This window comes from Hyperolius riggenbachi, chromosome 2 (assembly GCF_040937935.1).
Source record: "Hyperolius riggenbachi isolate aHypRig1 chromosome 2, aHypRig1.pri, whole genome shotgun sequence".
Classification (NCBI taxonomy): Eukaryota; Metazoa; Chordata; class Amphibia; order Anura; family Hyperoliidae; genus Hyperolius; species Hyperolius riggenbachi.
Window position 1 is genome coordinate 532944427 of NC_090647.1, and position 16846 is coordinate 532961272.

Sequence of the window (16846 nt, forward strand, 5' to 3'; positions counted from 1 at the left end):
CTCAGTTCAGGTTCACTTTAAGCTGCAGTCTGATTATAGGATAAGGGAGGAAACTGGAGCCTACGGAGGAAATTTACGTAGAACAAACTCCATGCAGAAAGCATGGCTGGGCCTAGAGTATGGGCTTCTAGTATTGCAAGATCAGAATACTAGCCGTTCAGCCTCCATGCTGCCCATACACCATCTCTCGGTATCACTATCATACATTGCTAATTCCGGGACATAAACAGAGACAGACAGAGGGCCACACCCAGATCAGGCACCAGAGTCAATGAAACACACAGACACCTCAGGACAGAGCAGGTAGAAAGGGCACTGGAGGTGTGTCCTCTTACAAAACGGGGCGGCCATAGGTAGCAATGTTAAAAGCTGCAATTAGCGGCTATAAATGAGAGTCTGGAGGCGCTCGAGGTTTATAGCCGCCATTTACCGTTATAACCGCTAGTCGCGGCTTTTAACATTGCCGCCTACCAGTGATGAGCGAAAATGCAAAAATTATTTTCGCCGAATTTTTGCCTAATTTCGTTCATCGCATACGTATTTCTGCGTAGTTGTAGTACCACTATGCGAAGCCTCGCCACGCATGTCTTAGCGGATTATTGCAGACATTTTTCCACATAAGGGCATAAGCGGCGCATACAGCGAAGTTTCTTGCGGATTATTGCGGACAATTTTCCGCATAAGGGCATAAGCGTCCGCATACAGCGAAGTTTCTTGCGGATTATTGCGGACAATTTTCCGCATAAGGGCATAAGCATCCGTATACTTTAATTTTCGATCCTGTTCGAAAACGCGAATATTTCTGAAGTTTTTTTGCGAAAATTCGCTGAATTTGAAAACGGGATTTTCGATGCAAAAATTACTTGGGCGAAAATTCGCAAAGAACACTGACGCCTATGGTGGCAAAAATTCCAGGGGTTAGGAAGTGGGAATCTTTAGTGTTATGAATGCGAGGAGGGTCCTTAGAGGTTAAGAATAGGGGGAGGGGGTTTGTTAGGCTCCTCTTAGGTACCACCAGAGCTTATGCTGGGCAGACACAGCTCGATTTTGGCGCTCAATTCTCCCACTCGATCGATTCCCCTCTCGATTCCGCAGGCGATTCTCTTATCTTCCGCTCGTTTTTCTTATCTTTTTCCATTGTGTTCAATCGAGCGACGAAACAATTGGGCCGGAGATCGGACATGTCGTCAATTATCTATTGAGCCATCTAAATGGCTCAGAATCGAGCCGTGTATTCCCAGCATAAGGCACCAACTGGGAGGTCTTATGGTTAGGCATTGGTAGAGGGAAGGTTCTGTTTCAGAGTAGGGTTGGGTTAGGTCATGGTAAAATACTGTATAGTTAAGGATATTTTACTATTGTATTTAAGTAGAAGAATATCGGTCATTTTACCGATATTCTGCTATTCTACTAGCAAGTAGCAACTACCTCTGTTGCCCTTTTTACCAGGTACGTTTTTCACATGTACGCACTTCAGGAGGCAATCAACTCAACAATCTCTGCCTGTAATCTTCGGTGAGAGCACGGGTATTTGAAAGGATTCACACCTAATAATGTGAATTACACATGTGATTTTCTGCACGTCCGATTCAGTATTTCACAATTTTCTGGCTTTGTCCTTTAATTTTTCCATCCTCTGCGAATTTGTGTTTTCTTTAGTTTTATTGCGGTTTTTCGGATTGTAATTTGTCTGTGCAGATCTATGAAGTTAATGAACACAAGGATTTGCTTTCCGTCACAATCTATATATATAAAATCGTGTGTGTGTGTGTGTGTGTGTGTGTGTGTGTGTGTGTGTGTGTGTGTGTGTGTGTGTGTGTGTGTGTGTGTGTGTGTGTGTGTACGTGTGTGCGTGTGTGCGTGTGTGCGTGTGTGCGTGTGTGCGTGTGTGCGTGTGTGCGTGTGTGTGTGTGTGTGTGTGTGTGTGTGTCGCGATCACGCAAAAACGGCTTGACCGATTTGAACGAAACTTGGTATGCAGATCCCTTACTACCTGGGATGATACGTTCTGGAGGTCTCGCGTCCCCCCTGCACACCTGGGCGGAGCTACAAACAGCAAATCAGATTCCACCCATTCATGTCAATGGAAAAAATGTAAAAGGCTGCCATTCTCACAGTAAACAAGCCAGAGTCCCCACACTTGGCACAGTTGGTCACTTGGTGACCGAGGTTACAATTCCAGGAAAAGTGGGCGGAGCATAAAACAGCCAATCAAATTTCAGCCATTCATTTTAAATGGGAAAATCTCAACTGCAGCCATTCTTACACTCGCAGGGTTTTCAAACTTGGCACACTTGGTCACTGGGTGACTGGGATTAATATTCAGGAAAGTGGGTGGAGCCTACAACAGCCAATCAAAATTCACCTATTGATTTTCAAGGGGAATATTTAAACTGCTGCTATTCTTACACTTTTTAATGGCAGAGACTTCAAACTTGCTACAGTCGGTCATTGGGTGACTGGGGTCCAAATTCACTAAAGGGGCGGGGCCACATACAGCCAATCAGATTTCCTTGGTGGATAAATTGCTTCCATTTACACAAATTTGATGTCAGGAACCTGACAGCTCACAAACATGGTCATTGAGTGACTGTGTGTCAAGGTTACAAAAAAGTGGGCGGAGCCAAAACAGCTTTTACAGGGAAAATATAAACTGCAGCCATTGTTACACCGTTAATGGCAGGGTTCTCAAACTTTGCACAGTTGGTCATTGGGTGACAGATTAAGATTTTGGAAGGTGGGTGGAGCCTACAACAGCCAATAAAAATTCACCTTTTGATTTTCAAAGGGAATATTTCATCTGCTACCATTCTCTTATACTGGTAATAGCAGATGCCTCAAACCTGGTACAGTTGGTCACTGGGTGACTAGGGTCCAAATTCAGGAAGGGGGCAGAGGCACAAACAGCCAGTTTTGTTTATTTTTCAATGGGAATATAGAAAGTATTGATACCAAGGACCCCAAAGCTGATAAACTTGATAATTGGGTGACTGGGGTCCAAATTCACTAAAGGGGTGGAGCCACAAACAGCCAATCAGATTTGTTAGATTGATTTCAGCCATTCTGTTATTGGCAGGGTTCTCAAACGTGACACAGTTGGCCACTGGGTGACTGGGACTAATATTCAGAAAAGTGGGTGGAGCCTACAGCAGCCAATCAAAATTCACCTTTTGATTTTCAAGGGGAATATTTACATTGCTGCCATTCATGCACTCTTAATGGCAGAGGCCTAACATCTGCTACAGTCAGTCACTGGGAGACCGGGGTTTAAATTCTGAAGGGAGCGGGCCAAAAACAGCCAATCAGATTTGTTTAATTTCAATGGTAAAATGCAACTTATTGATGCCAAAGACCCCAAAGCTCATAAACGTGGTCATTAAGTGACTGTATGTCAAGGTTAGAAATAGTGGGCGGAGCCAAAAACAACTAACTTTTTACATGGGGAAATGTAAACTGCAGCTTTTCTTACACTGTTAATGGCAGGGTTCTCAAACTTCACACAGTTGGTCACTGGGTGACTAGGATTAATATTCGGAAATGTAGGTGGAGCCTACAACAGCCAATCAAAATTCACCTATCGCTTTTCAAGGGGAATATTGAAACTGCGGCCATTCTCACACTGTTAATAGCAGAGGCCTCAAACCTGCTACAGTCGGTCGTTAAGTGTTTGGGGTTCAAATTCAGTAAAGGGGCGGAGCCAAAAACAGCCAGATTTCTTTGCTGGATAAACTGCTTCCATTAGCACAATTTTGATGCCAGGAACCCAAAAGCTCACAAACTTGGTCATTGAGTAGTGACTGTGTGTCAAGGTTACAAAAAGTGGGTGGAGTTAAAAACAGATTTTTCTGGGAAATTGTAAACTGCAGCCCTTCTTCACTGTTAATGGCAGGGTTCTCAAACTTAGCATAGCTGGTTACTGGGTGACTGGGATTAATATTCAGAAAAGTGGGTGGAGCCTAAACATGCCAATCAAAAATCACATGTCACTTTTTAAGGAGAATATTAAAATTGCTGCCATTCTTGCACTGTTAATGGCACAAGCCTCAAACCTGGTACAGTTGGTCATTGGGTCACTGGGGTTCAAATTCAGAAAAGGGGACAGAGCCACAAACAGTGAATCAGATTTGTTTCATTTCATGGGAAAATACAAATTATTGATGCCAAGGACCCCAAAACTCACAAACTTGGGCATTGAGTAGTGACTTTGTGTCCAGGTTACAAAAAGTGGGCGGAGCCTAAAACAATTTTCACTGGGAAAGTGTAAACTGCAGCCTTTCTTACACTGTTTATTTCAGGGTTCCCAAACTTTGCCCAGATGGTCACTGAGTGACTGAGATTAATATTCAGGGAGGTGGGTGGAGCCTATAATAGCCAATCAAAATTCACCTGTTGATTTTCAAGTGTAATATTTAAATTGCTGCCATTTTTACACTGTTAATAGCAGATGCCTCAAACCTGCTACAGTTGGTCATTGGGTGACTGGGGTTCAAATGCTGGAGAGGGGCGGAGCCACAAACAGCCTATCTGATTTGTTTAATTTCTATGGGAATATACAAATTATTGATGCCAAGGACACCAAAGCTCACAAACTTGGTCATTGAGTGTTTGTGTGTTAGGGTTAGAAAGTGGGCGGAGCCAACACCAGTCAAATACATACCCGGGCAACGCCGGGTTATCAGTGGGTGGAGACAAATACAAATTTCACTGGGAAAATGTAAACTGCAGCCATTCTTACACTGTTAATGGCGGGGTTTTTAAACTTTGCACAGTTGGTCATTGGGTGACTGGGATTAATATTCAGAAAAGTGGGTGGAGCCTACAAAAGTGAATCAAACTTCACCTATTGCTTTTCAAGGGGAATATTTAATTGCTACCATTCTTGAACTGTTAATGGCACAGGCCTCAAACCTGGTACAGTTGGTTATTGGGTGACTGGGGTTCAAATTCAGAAAAGGGGGTGGAGCCACACACAGCCAATCAGATTTGTTTCATTTCAATGCTGATTATTGATACCAAAGACCGCAAAGCTCACAAACTTGGTCATTGAGTGTTTGTGTGTTAGGGTTAGAAAACGTAGGCGGAGCCAACACCAGCCAAATACATACCCGGGCAACGCCGGGCAATCAGCTAGTGTACAATATAATGGCAGTGCCATGTATTTATACTTCTATGCTGCATTCACATCAGCAATTCAGCCGTGTGTTGTGATGGGTTCTGCATGCAGCGCATGTACCGGACACCGTGGGCATTTACAGTGACAGTGAAGCATACTTTTAATATACTGTATGTCCTGGGTGCCCAATAGGTCCCCACGCCTTTTTTGGTAGATCGCGTTACAATAAATTCTGCTGCCGGCCGCTGGCCAATCGGAAGCCAGGGGAGGAGAGAGGCGAAGCGGCTGAAGAGGAAAGGTCGCGAAGTCATGGCTGGGGGGCAGCACCGGGCACAACGCCTCCACGCACACTGCATACCGCCCCTTCGCCCGCCGAAGAGTTCCCTCAGTCGCCGCTGCTCATTTGTCCTCCAGCCAGCCGCGGCTGAAGGAACAAGAAATCACTGGGCCGCTCTGTGAAACACTGTGAAACCCCGCCCCTCGCTTTCTGCACAGGTAAACTGAGAACCAATGTTATTACATTAATACATTAGCTTCTGTGATAAAACGTGCATATTTTCACACATACAGACGCACATGGTGTGCAGAAAATACATACTGAAAGACTGTACAGACAAGTGTGCTCCCAGCCTCAGCTTATTACACTCACTCTGCCCATCTCTGATGGAGCAGAACTGGCTCTGCAGACTTCTCCAGCATCACTACAGTACAGAGCACTTGTGGAGGTGGTGAAGAGGCTCGGGGCTGGGCGCTGTACACAAGAACCTGCTGCACACTGAAAAGGGACTGTCTACACATCTTTGTCTACAAAACTTTATATGATTCCTTATCAGTGGCTGAGCAGATGCAGTCATTAGAACAGTTGTGCAGAAAGCAGAAATCTTTTTCTCTCCATGCCCTTAGTTGTTAGTCTCTCAGGACAGGGAAAAGAATTTTCTCCCCCCACGGGGCCCCCTGCGGCTTCTTGGACTCCCTGCAGCTGCATCCCTTGCAGGGTCTATTGTTACGCCCCTGCAAGCATCCAGGTGCCATGTTCTCCCCTTCCTGTAGCTCCTAGCGGCTTTCTGGCATCCTCTGTATGGCTCCCGGCATGTCATCTGACCAGCATCAGGTCACGTGATAGGCCAGGAACTGGGCATGGACACCGGAAAGCCGAAGGGAGCGGCAGGATGGGTAGAAGACGGCGCCTGGGGGCTCAGTAAGTATTGTCTACCCTACAATGCCCTGCAAACCCCCCAGAGCACTGTCCCTGTCATCTCCCTTATAGTTGAGACTTCCAGTTTCCTAAGTTCCAGATAGCGGGGTATATTACAACCTGTAATATTGCAATACACAAAGCTAAGAGGTACTCCTAATAAAAAAAATAGATTTGGCAAAAAAACAGGTTTTATTGACATAATGTGCTCCTTAAAACTATTTCTAAATTAGAATAACTAAAATAAAATAAAAAAAACCTTTGTAGAGCCATGTCTCTGACTGTATTATTATTATTATTATTTAGTATTTATATAGCGCCGACATATTACGCAGCGCTGTACAGTGCATATATATCTTGTCACTAACTGTCCCTCAAAGGAGCTCACAATCTAATCCCTACCATTGCCATATATCTATATTATGTAGTGTAAGTACTGTAGTCTAGGGCCAATTTTAGGGGGAGCCTATTAACCTTCCTGGCGGTAAGCCCGAGCTGAGCTCGGGCTATGCTGCCGGAAGGCACCGCTCAGGCCCCGCTGGGCCGATTTGCATAATTTTTTTTTTGCTGCACGCAGCTAGCACTTTGCTAGCTGCGTGCAGTGCCCGATCGCCGCCGCTACCCGCCGATCCGCCTCTATCCGTCGCGCCGCAGCCGCCCCCCCCCCAGACCCCGTGCGCTGCCTGGCCAATCAGTGCCAGGCAGCTCTATGGGGTGGATAGGAATCCCCTTTGACGTCACGACGTCGATGACGTCGGTGACGTCATCCCGCCCCGTCGCCATGGCGACGGGGGAAGCCCTCCAGGAGATCCCGTTCTTTGAACGGGATTTCCTGATCACCGATCGCCGGCGGCGATCGGAGGGGCTGGGGGGATGCCGCTGAGCAGCGGCTTTCATGTAGCAAGACTTTGTCTCGCTACATGAAAAAAAAAAAAAAAAGATTTGCTGCCCCCTGGCGATTTTTTAGCAAACCGCCAGGAGGGTTAACTTATCCGTATGTTTTTGGAATGTGGGAGGAAACCAGAGTGCCCGGAGGAAACCCACGCAGACACGGAGAGAACATACAAACTCTTTGGGCCTGATTCACAAAGCGGTGCTAACAGTTAGCACGCTGGTGAAAAGCCCTTTATCATGCCTAAACTCAGTTTAGGCATGATAAGTTTAGGTGTGATAAGTTTAGGTGTGATAAGTTTAGGCATGATAAGTTTAAGCGCCAACTACGTTAGCACCGCAGTGCACAGCTGATCAAAAGTTTTACGCTAGCAAAGTCTGGTGCACTTCGTATAAAGTTTAATGGCGCTGCTTTGCGTGCTGGACTTTGCAAGCGATCTAAACTTATCATGCCTAAACTTATCACACCTAAACTTATCATGCCTAAACTGGCTTTTCACCAGCATGGTGCAATGGTTATCATGCCTAAAGTTTTTTAGGCATGCTAACTGGGTTAGCACCGCTTTGTGAATCGAGCCCTTTGTATTAGCGTATGTGTGAAATGTGAATTGACAGAGACGGCTTATGTTTCATAATGAACTGGACACAATTATAAACACTTGTGTATTACACAAATATAAGATAGCTTCCTTCAAAACAAGTACTGAGATAAGTTTCCTATATGGAATACCACATTATCTGTGACAACACTGCCTCCTAATGGATAATTAATAGAAAACATATTTTAGCTCTGCATGTCCCTATGCTGAACTACTGCAGCACGAAGTACCATATATACTGTATATGTAATCTAGGGTATAAATGTAATATAGGGCTTTTTTTAATGACTCAATTAAGGAGACTTCTTCTTTATTTTTCTTTAGGCACATTCTGGCCTTTATTCAATTCACGCTTTCCCTTACATTTTCTCCTAAGTGATATTTTTGCACCTCATCGATAAAATGCTTTTTAAACCACCAGCAAACAAAAAAATACTCAGAATACAATTGGCAGTACTTTTTCTCCTACTTCTTCAATTGCAAAGTGATGTAAAGTTATTTTTAACAGGAGATGAAACATTATCTCCTAGCAGAGCAGGGACAAGGTCCTCCAACACCCAAGGCTGAGACATCGAAGTGCGCTCCTCCGTCCCTCCTACCCCAGCTGTCACACACTTATTGCTATTAGACTAAGAAGCGCCACAGGGCCCACAACCTCCCAAACACCTTAATCTCTAGTTATCTGGCTTGCAGTCACTGCTATGTATCCCCTTTTCTTATTTCTTTCTGCTTCAAACACAATTAGGAATGAAAGCTGAATGAATTGTGCGCCCCCTCCTACACTGCGCCCTGAGGCTGGAGCCTCTCCAGCCTATGCCTCGGCCCGGCCCTGTCTCCTAGGAGAAAAGTTAGGTGAAAACGTGAATTGAACAAGGCTCTGTATCTTCTATTTCTTCAAATAACTACCTCCTTTATTTAAAGGACACCCGAGGCGAAAATAAACCAATGAAATAAACTATTGTATCTATCTTCCTTCTCCTAAAAATGACTTTTTAAGATATGCCACAGTTTTATTTTATATTTAAATCTACTTTTTAAGTTTGTACTGTTTTATTGTTTTTGCTCAATGACACATGCATTGAAGTATGCCAAAGCTAAAATCTATGAACTATTGACCCTTTTTATCTCTTTCCTGCTCTCAGAAACCATTTTCTGCTAGGAAAGTGTTTTATAGTTGGAATTTCTTATCAGTGAAGGTCACACTGTAGTCACTTCCTGTCTGAGTCAGGACTGAGTCAGCCACTTACATACCTGATATTTAACTCTTTCCGGCAGAGAAAGAAAAAAGAACACAGCATACGGTAGTTATTTGTGTGCTAGGCACTGTACATACACATGTCTATCTCATCATGTCATATGTCTCCTCCGGTATCCTTTAAGTGTCTATTAGGGTTTTTTCATAATAACTTGGAACGCAGTGTAAAGTCCAACTTAACATGCTGGCAGCGATCATAATGAGTAGTAAATTGAATTTAGTAACTTTTCGTATAACAAAAGCCCTGTTGTGAAAATGTGGGCATTTAACCTGAAGAAGCCTAGCTTAAGGCCGGTATAATCGTGCGTTAAATGCAGCGTTTTCAGCAGGCAATCTCCCTTCATTTGCACATGTAGTGTCCAGGATCGGCGGTCTTCGGCACTTCCGTGGCCCCCTATGGGGTTGCAATGTGGTGCGCTTACAAAACGCTGTGAACCCATGCAAAGCACTTTACTGCTTGGTTGCAGAAAAGCATTTAGCATCAGCTAAACAAAATGCCCCCAGGTTGCCTCTGGAAGCAGGTGTGAAATAACTCTGCCTTTGACACAGGAGACAAGGGTTCAAATATCATCTCTTCCTTTTCAGTAAGCCAGCACCTAATTATTAAGGAGACCTTGGGCAAGACTCCCTAATGCTGCTACTGCCTATTGAGCGCGTCCTAGTGGATGCAGCTCTAGCACTTTGAGTCTGCCAGGAGAAAGCACAATATAAATGTACTGTGTCTTGTCTGGTCTTTCAGGCAGAGGTACACGGGCACATGTCTGAGAAGGTCATAACCAGCACCTGAGAAAGGTAACGGCCAGTAAAGGAGCTCCTGATCAGGGCCTGGCCGAGGCAGAGGCGAGAGAGGCTCCAGCCTCAGGGTGCAGTGTAGGAAGGGGTGCACAACTCACTCAGACATCATTACCCTATTGTGTTTCAAGCAGAGAGACATAAGAAAAGGGGATACCTGACTGCAAGCCAGATAACTAGAGATTAAGGTGTTAGGGGGGTTGGGGCGCCTCTCAGCAATCAGTGTGTGACGGCTGGGGGGGCACTTTGGTGTCTCAGTCTTGGGTGCTGGAGGACATTGTCCCAGCTCTGCTCCTGATTTATTTGACATCCAAACTTAAAGCGCTTACATATAGATAAAAAACTAAATCCATTTGTGCTTTCACAAGTCTAGATAAACATTTGCTCTTGGAGAGGAACTTTAAATAAACAGTAATAATAAGATACAAGAACAATTCTGAAGTATCTCACAAGGGACACCATATTTAAAGAGACACTGAAGCGAAAAAAAATGATGATATTATGATTTGTATGTGTAGTACAGCTAAGAAAAAAAGCATTAAGATCAGATACATCAGTCTAATTGTTTCCAGTACAGGGAGAGTTGAGAAACTCCAGTTGTTATCTCTATGCAAAAAAGCTATTAAGCTCTCCGACTAACTTAGTCGTGGAGAGGGCTGTTATCTGACTTTTATTATCTCAACTGTAATTGAACTGTTTGATTTTTCTCTGCTAGAGGAGAGTTCATTACTTCACAGACTTCTCTGAAAGACTCATTTTGAACGCTGAGTGTTGTGTAATCTGCACATATTATAGGATGATGCAATGTTAGAAAAAACACTATATACCTGAAAATAAAAATATGAGAATATTTTCTTTGCTGCTAATCTTCTAGTAATTATTCATAGTACACAACCAATTCATTATATCATATATTTTTTTTCGCTTCAGTGTCTCTTTAAGTCGACAGCCAGAAATAACTCCCAAGAGGCCGCAACAGCATATGCAAAACTGGCGCAGCGCGGAGCGATGTGGCCTTTGCAGAGATCTGCAGCTGAAGACAGAGCCGAGAATTACAGGCTTTTGAGAATGATGTTGATGATGAAATTTGTAATTTTCAGCTTAACCTCCTTGGCGGTAACCCCGAGCTCGAGTCGGGGTGGAAAACCGCAGCTCAGAGCGGTAATCCCGACCTCTGCTCGGGGTAGCCGCCGGTAGGTTTGTGCAGAGTATAGCGAGCAGCGGGCAGTTTTACATACCTCCCTGTCGGCTGCCATTCTTCTTCCTCTCCTCCGGGGCTCTGCTTCCTGCTGGTGAGATCATTGGCTGTCATCATGACAACAGCCGGCAATTTCACTTTAGAGTTGCAGCGCCACCCGGAGGATGGAGGCCTAACTGCAGCGCTGGAGCCAGGGAGGTGAGTGATTGTAAAACTGCTGCAGATCTCCCTGGCAGCATGATTTTTTCCAGGTTTTTGGGTCTGAAAGGGTGCAAAAAAATTGCACCACTTTCAGACCCTAAAATCCGGAAAGAATCATACCACTAAGGGGGTTAAAGAAAACATGAATTGGAAATTAACTGATGAAATAAACAATTGTTTCTATTTGTTTCCCCCTCTTCCTAAAAGTGACTTTTTTAGCTATCCCACAGTTTTATTTTATTTTTTATATCTAGTGTTTTAAGTTTTTACTTTCATTGTCTCTGCTCAATGACACATTCATTGAAGTATGCCAGAGCTAAAATCTATGAACTATTGCCCTCTTTTATCTATTTCGTGCACTCAGAAGCCATTTTCTGCCAGGAAAGTGTTTTGTGGCTCTAATTCCTTATCCAGGAGGTTTAGGCTATAGTTCGACTAAGTCCCAACCTGGATAGAAACTGTAATTTGCATACCTGATTTTTAACACTTTCAGGCAGTGAAAGAAAAAAAGGAATACAACATAGTTAATTGTGTGCTTGACACATGTCTATCTCATTATATCTTGAAAGAAAGGGGGAGAGCCGAGAGCTCGATATGGTGTAGTATGTTAATAAGGTGATGTCTGATGCAAACACACACAATGATTATAGTCACAAGGATGGGTCGCCTCCAAGGCAACCACTGGATAAGCAGGTGGGGAGAATTGTAACCTGACCCCGCTCAGGGTTAAGAAGTCGCTCTCTGTAGATAGAAGGAAATGGAGATACACCCCTCCACCCAGGGTGGACTCAACAATTATGTGGTATAACAACAGAGGCGCCAAGTAGAATAAAATTAGTTAAAATTGTTAAAAAGGGGGAAGTGGGTGGACTCACCTCCCTTCTGAAAAAATGGCCAGACAATGGGCAGGTTACTTCAAGTTTAAAGTAACATTTATTATGAGCTCCAAAAGTGCAACGCGTTTCACGGGTAACAGTCCCGCTTCTTCAGGCAAACAAGTTTTGGAGGGAGCAAAGTCGGGTCAAGAGGCAAATATAGCGCCTCTGTCAACAGTTTTCTTACCCAAGCCTCATTTTTAGCTGCACAGAAGTTAACTGCCCAGGCATTTTTCCCCTGATGCTGTGCAAAGCATGATGGGATTTCTGATGTTGTTGTTCTCGTTCTGCTGTTTTGGCGCAATTTTTTATTTATTTTTATTTTGAATTTCAGATTTGAAGCCTAGCGTGCGCAGCTGGGTGGGGTGACCAGGACACAGAACAGTTGGAACTGTCTCCTGCTCCCTGTCACCTCCTTTCAACCAAAAAGATGGCTGCCTCCATTAAATCACAAATATTTGCCTGTTCTTTTAAAACAGGGTGGGTAGGAGATTATATATAGTGGCTGGATAGTGTACTGGTTAAGGGCTCTGCCTTTGACATGGGAGACCAGGGTTCAAATCCTGGCTAGGTCAAGTATCTATTCAGTAAGGAGTTCAAGGCAAGGCTCCCTAACACTGCAGGGTGGCCTCCTGAGCGCGTCCCAGTGGCTGCAGCTCTTGAGCGCTTTAAGTCCGACAGGAGAAAAGCGCTATACAAATGTTCAGATTATTATTATTATTATTATTATATTACCTATCTATTCTAATTAACATATCTAATGTAACTTAATGACAGAATGTTTGTTTAGGCTGAAGTTCCCCTTTAAACTAATGCTACAGATCTAAAGCCTCACACCATTTCAGCTCAGCCATGCCCTTAAATGTTTAGCGCGATGCCTTTTCCACACCCAACCTCTGAGGAATTCTGGATTTCTCAGGCTTAATTCCCTTTTTGCTTAGCTGAATGGTTAAATGCTGAGTTGCAGACAGTGTCAGAATACCTCCCAAGTTTTTGAGATAAGAGGGACAATTTAGCCACGCCCCTGCCACTCCCCTAATAACACCCTCAACACACCCGCCTAGTCACCCAAACCATAAAGATTTCTTAAGAAAAATATGTTGTTTTATCATTCAGACCACACTGGACTTTCCTATCTTGGTTCACTTTCCTTCATATTAATATTTGAAAATTAAAAAAAATATATCAATTTAAAGGATGGGAATAAAGTCAAGTAAAAAGTCATTAGAAAAATACGTATATTTACATAGATCTGTACATCAGTCCTGAAAGAGGGACACATGCGGAAGAAAGAGGGACAGACAGATTTGGTTCCCAAATAGGGACAATTGGGAGCTATGCCGTCAGAAGCTGTTCAATTCAATGATACCACACTTGTACCGGCCCAAACCCCACCCACTTAAAGATTGTTCTCCAATCACACTTCCCCCTCCCCTCAGCTACAAACTGAAGCAGCAGCAATGCTATCACAACATATAAACATTGAATATCACAAAAGAGCACACAGGAAAAATGAGGGTTTCAACTGCATACAAGTGTTTGTAATAAAGCATAACTTTTAATGAATCATATAAAAGTCTTCTCAGAGCAGACATATACAAATCCATACATCACAGTAGTATCATTGCGCGCAGCCTAACACACGTTTCGTGACCATAGTCACTTCTTCAGAGGCATACAGTACAAGTGCATAACTCTGTGAGCACACATAAAAGCATAAATTAATCCCTTCACTCAGAAGATCAAGGGCAGCAACCATGTTGGACTCTTCAAAAGGGTCGTTCCTAGGGCTGGTCCTAGACTTTTTGCTGCCTGAGGCAAACTTGTGAGGATGCGCCCCCCCCCCCCCCCCCTTCCCGATTTGGAATGATCGCACAGCACCTGACAATTTACTCTGTTTCATTTAATCCAAATGAAACACTGCTGCTCTCCTGCCTCCCCCCTCCTTACTCAATGTCAGACTCCTCACACAAAACAACAAGCTGCTTTTCCCCAATGACGACCTCTTCGCCTCGCTCACAGTACAAAAAATGCTGCCCCTGTAATTTCTGCGCCTGATGCAAGTGTTTCACCTTGCTTCATGACAAAATGGGCCTGGTCGTTCCACATGGTAAATGCCAATGCACTGCAGATGCTATATTTAGCAAAGGAGTATATCGGTGCCACAGTGGTGCCATCGAGTGTACTGAGTGAAAAGACCACCAGCACATCAAAGAAAGTAGCATGCAGAGGGGAGGAATGGCTTGGCAGGACGCCGGTCTAAACTCCAACAATTTATTAGGTGCTAAATTGCATCATTGCAAAATAATGTTCATTAAAAAAGGGGCGTCTAGAAATTTGGGCACCCAGACAAGCCGATTGTAGATTATTGGTAAGTGTACAGATATTCTACTGTTACAGTGCAAATGCAAATGACTATAGTAAAATATTGGTAATGGATGCTATACCTAGCCCTATTCTAACACTGAACCCTCCCTCTACCGATGCCTAACCTTAACTACCACCCCGGATGCCTAACTGTAACCACCCCTCCACGGATAGCCTTAACCCTCCCCCTAACGGCTAGCCTTAACAAGCAACCCCACACCTAACCTTAACCAACCCCATGCCTAAACTTAACCATCCCCCCATGCCTAACCTTAAAAAACTCCTGCATTCCTAATCTTAACCACCAACCCATGCCTAACCTTAACCAACACCCACATACTTAATCTTAACCACCAACCAGTGGCGTAGCTAAGGAGTTGTGGGATCTGATGCAAATACATTGAGGCCCCCCAGCACTCTATACATAACAATTGATACGGTGCACCAAAACCTGCCAAGGGCATACAGTGTCTGAGGTGCAAGAGGGGAATGGGGAACAGTTTGTGAATAATTACCACTATTCAATGTATCTATAGAAGTGATTATTACCAGCACAGGACCAATAGAGAGCTAATAATTCAGTTGAGTGAGGGCCCCTCTGGCCCAAGGGCCCCGATGCGTTCGCAACCTGTGCACCCCCTATTGCTATGCCCCTGCCACCAACCCATGCCTTACCCTTAACTAAAACCACCCCCGCATTCCTAACCATAACTGTAACCCCCCCCCCCCCCCCCCCAATTCGCCGCTGGCACAGGTGCCCTTTTACCGGCTATGGTGGGAAATGTGGGTGCTCATTATTTATTTATTTAAGTATTCATATAGCGCCGACATATTACGCAGCGCTGTACAGAGTATATTGCCTTGTCACTAACTGTCCCTCAGAGGGGCTCACAATCTAGTCCCTACACAAAATCCAGCAAAAGCCAGCTATTTTTAGACGTATTTTGCTCGGCAGGTTTGTCGGGCGCTCCCCCATAGCCGGTATTTATTTGGTCCAAACTTCCACCATTAGGGGGCGCCCAGGTGTCCTGTTTCCATTTTGAGAAGCACTGCCCTAGATAGAGAAGCGTAAGCTGCTGTGTAATAGGGAACTTTTGCAGAGGTGTCGAAGTCAGTTGTGCTTGTCATGTCAGTTTACAAAAAAGCATCTGCAGAGAATTCTCCTGAAAATACACAAGAATGTATGAGCATTATAACACAAAATCAAATTTCATAATCAAATATGTACACATCAAACCAACAGACCTTGATTCAGGTTATACCTTTAAGGAGGGACTTGCAGGGTTGTGTTCCCCTGCTATTCCCAGGTCTCCGTTGGCTTATGCAATCACATTTTCCCCCAGCGTTTTGCAGCGATCGTTCTGCGATATTTAATTTGTGGGGGCATATACTGTAATAGCGAACACGCGCCTCATGTGGGGAAAAGTTTAAAGGCTACCCGAGGTGACATGTGACATGATGAGATAGACATATGTATGTACAGTGCCTAGCACACAAATAACTTTGATGTGTTCCTTTCTTTCTTTCTCTGCCTAAAAAGAGTTAAACATCAGGTATGTAAGTTGGGACTGGGTCAGACTACAGTGTGACCCTCACTGATAAGAAATTACAACTATAAAACACTTTTCTAGCAGAAAATGGCTTCTGAGACAAGGAAAGAGATAAAAAGGGTCAATAGTTCAGAGATGTAAGCTCTGGTATACTTCAATGAATGTGTCATTGAGCAAAAACAATAAAACAGCAAAAACTTAAAAAGTGGATTTAAATATTAAATAAAACTGTGGAATATCTTAAAAAGTCATTTTTTAGGAGAAGGAGGATAGAAACAATTGTTTATTCCATTCGTTTATTTTCACCTCGGGTGTCCTTTAAAGTTGCACGATTTAAAATTTTGCGGAAAATCGCGAATGCAAAACGTGAGTGAACTTTCTTGCGAGCAAGGCTATTGACTTCATTAGCCTGTGGAAATTGTGCCAATCACAGCTAATGCCTTCCCTGCCTAAATAACTGTGTGTGGTTTACTGGAAGCTTTAGAAGTGTTAAGTTTCTTCTTCAGGCATGATACAAAGCTGGATCAGAAGCATTCACTTGCCATTTCATAATCAAAGTGTTCACCAAACAGAAAAACATCACATGGATTCTTAAGAAAAGTAGAGCAAAACTGGTGCAGATGCCCAGAGGAAGGATTCTGATTCTGATAGCTGTTCCACTTCTGCACCAGTTTGGCTCCAGTTTTCCTTGTACTGGTTTTGATATCTACACCAGGGTTTCTTTCTCATAAAGGTGACTTCACTGGGATATGGAGGCTGACATATCTATTTAAAGGACCTCTGTCGTGAAAATCGTAAAATTTAAAATAC

General features: G+C 43.8%; 1 protein-coding gene and 1 long non-coding RNA gene across 3 annotated transcripts in view; one reads left to right on the forward strand and one right to left on the reverse strand.

Moving 5' to 3' along the window:
* LOC137545057 (uncharacterized) overlaps positions 1–16846 on the forward strand; it is a 174944-nt gene that overhangs the window by 122795 nt on the left and 35303 nt on the right. The gene's annotated exons all lie outside the window — the stretch shown is intronic.
* The window catches only part of LOC137545056 (uncharacterized protein C3orf38 homolog), a 60836-nt gene continuing 59220 nt past the window's right edge, over positions 15231–16846 (reverse strand). The window contains exon 6 of the mRNA XM_068266160.1: positions 15231–15649. The gene's annotated coding sequence lies outside the window, so the exon portion shown is untranslated. The remainder of the gene's footprint in view (positions 15650–16846) is intronic.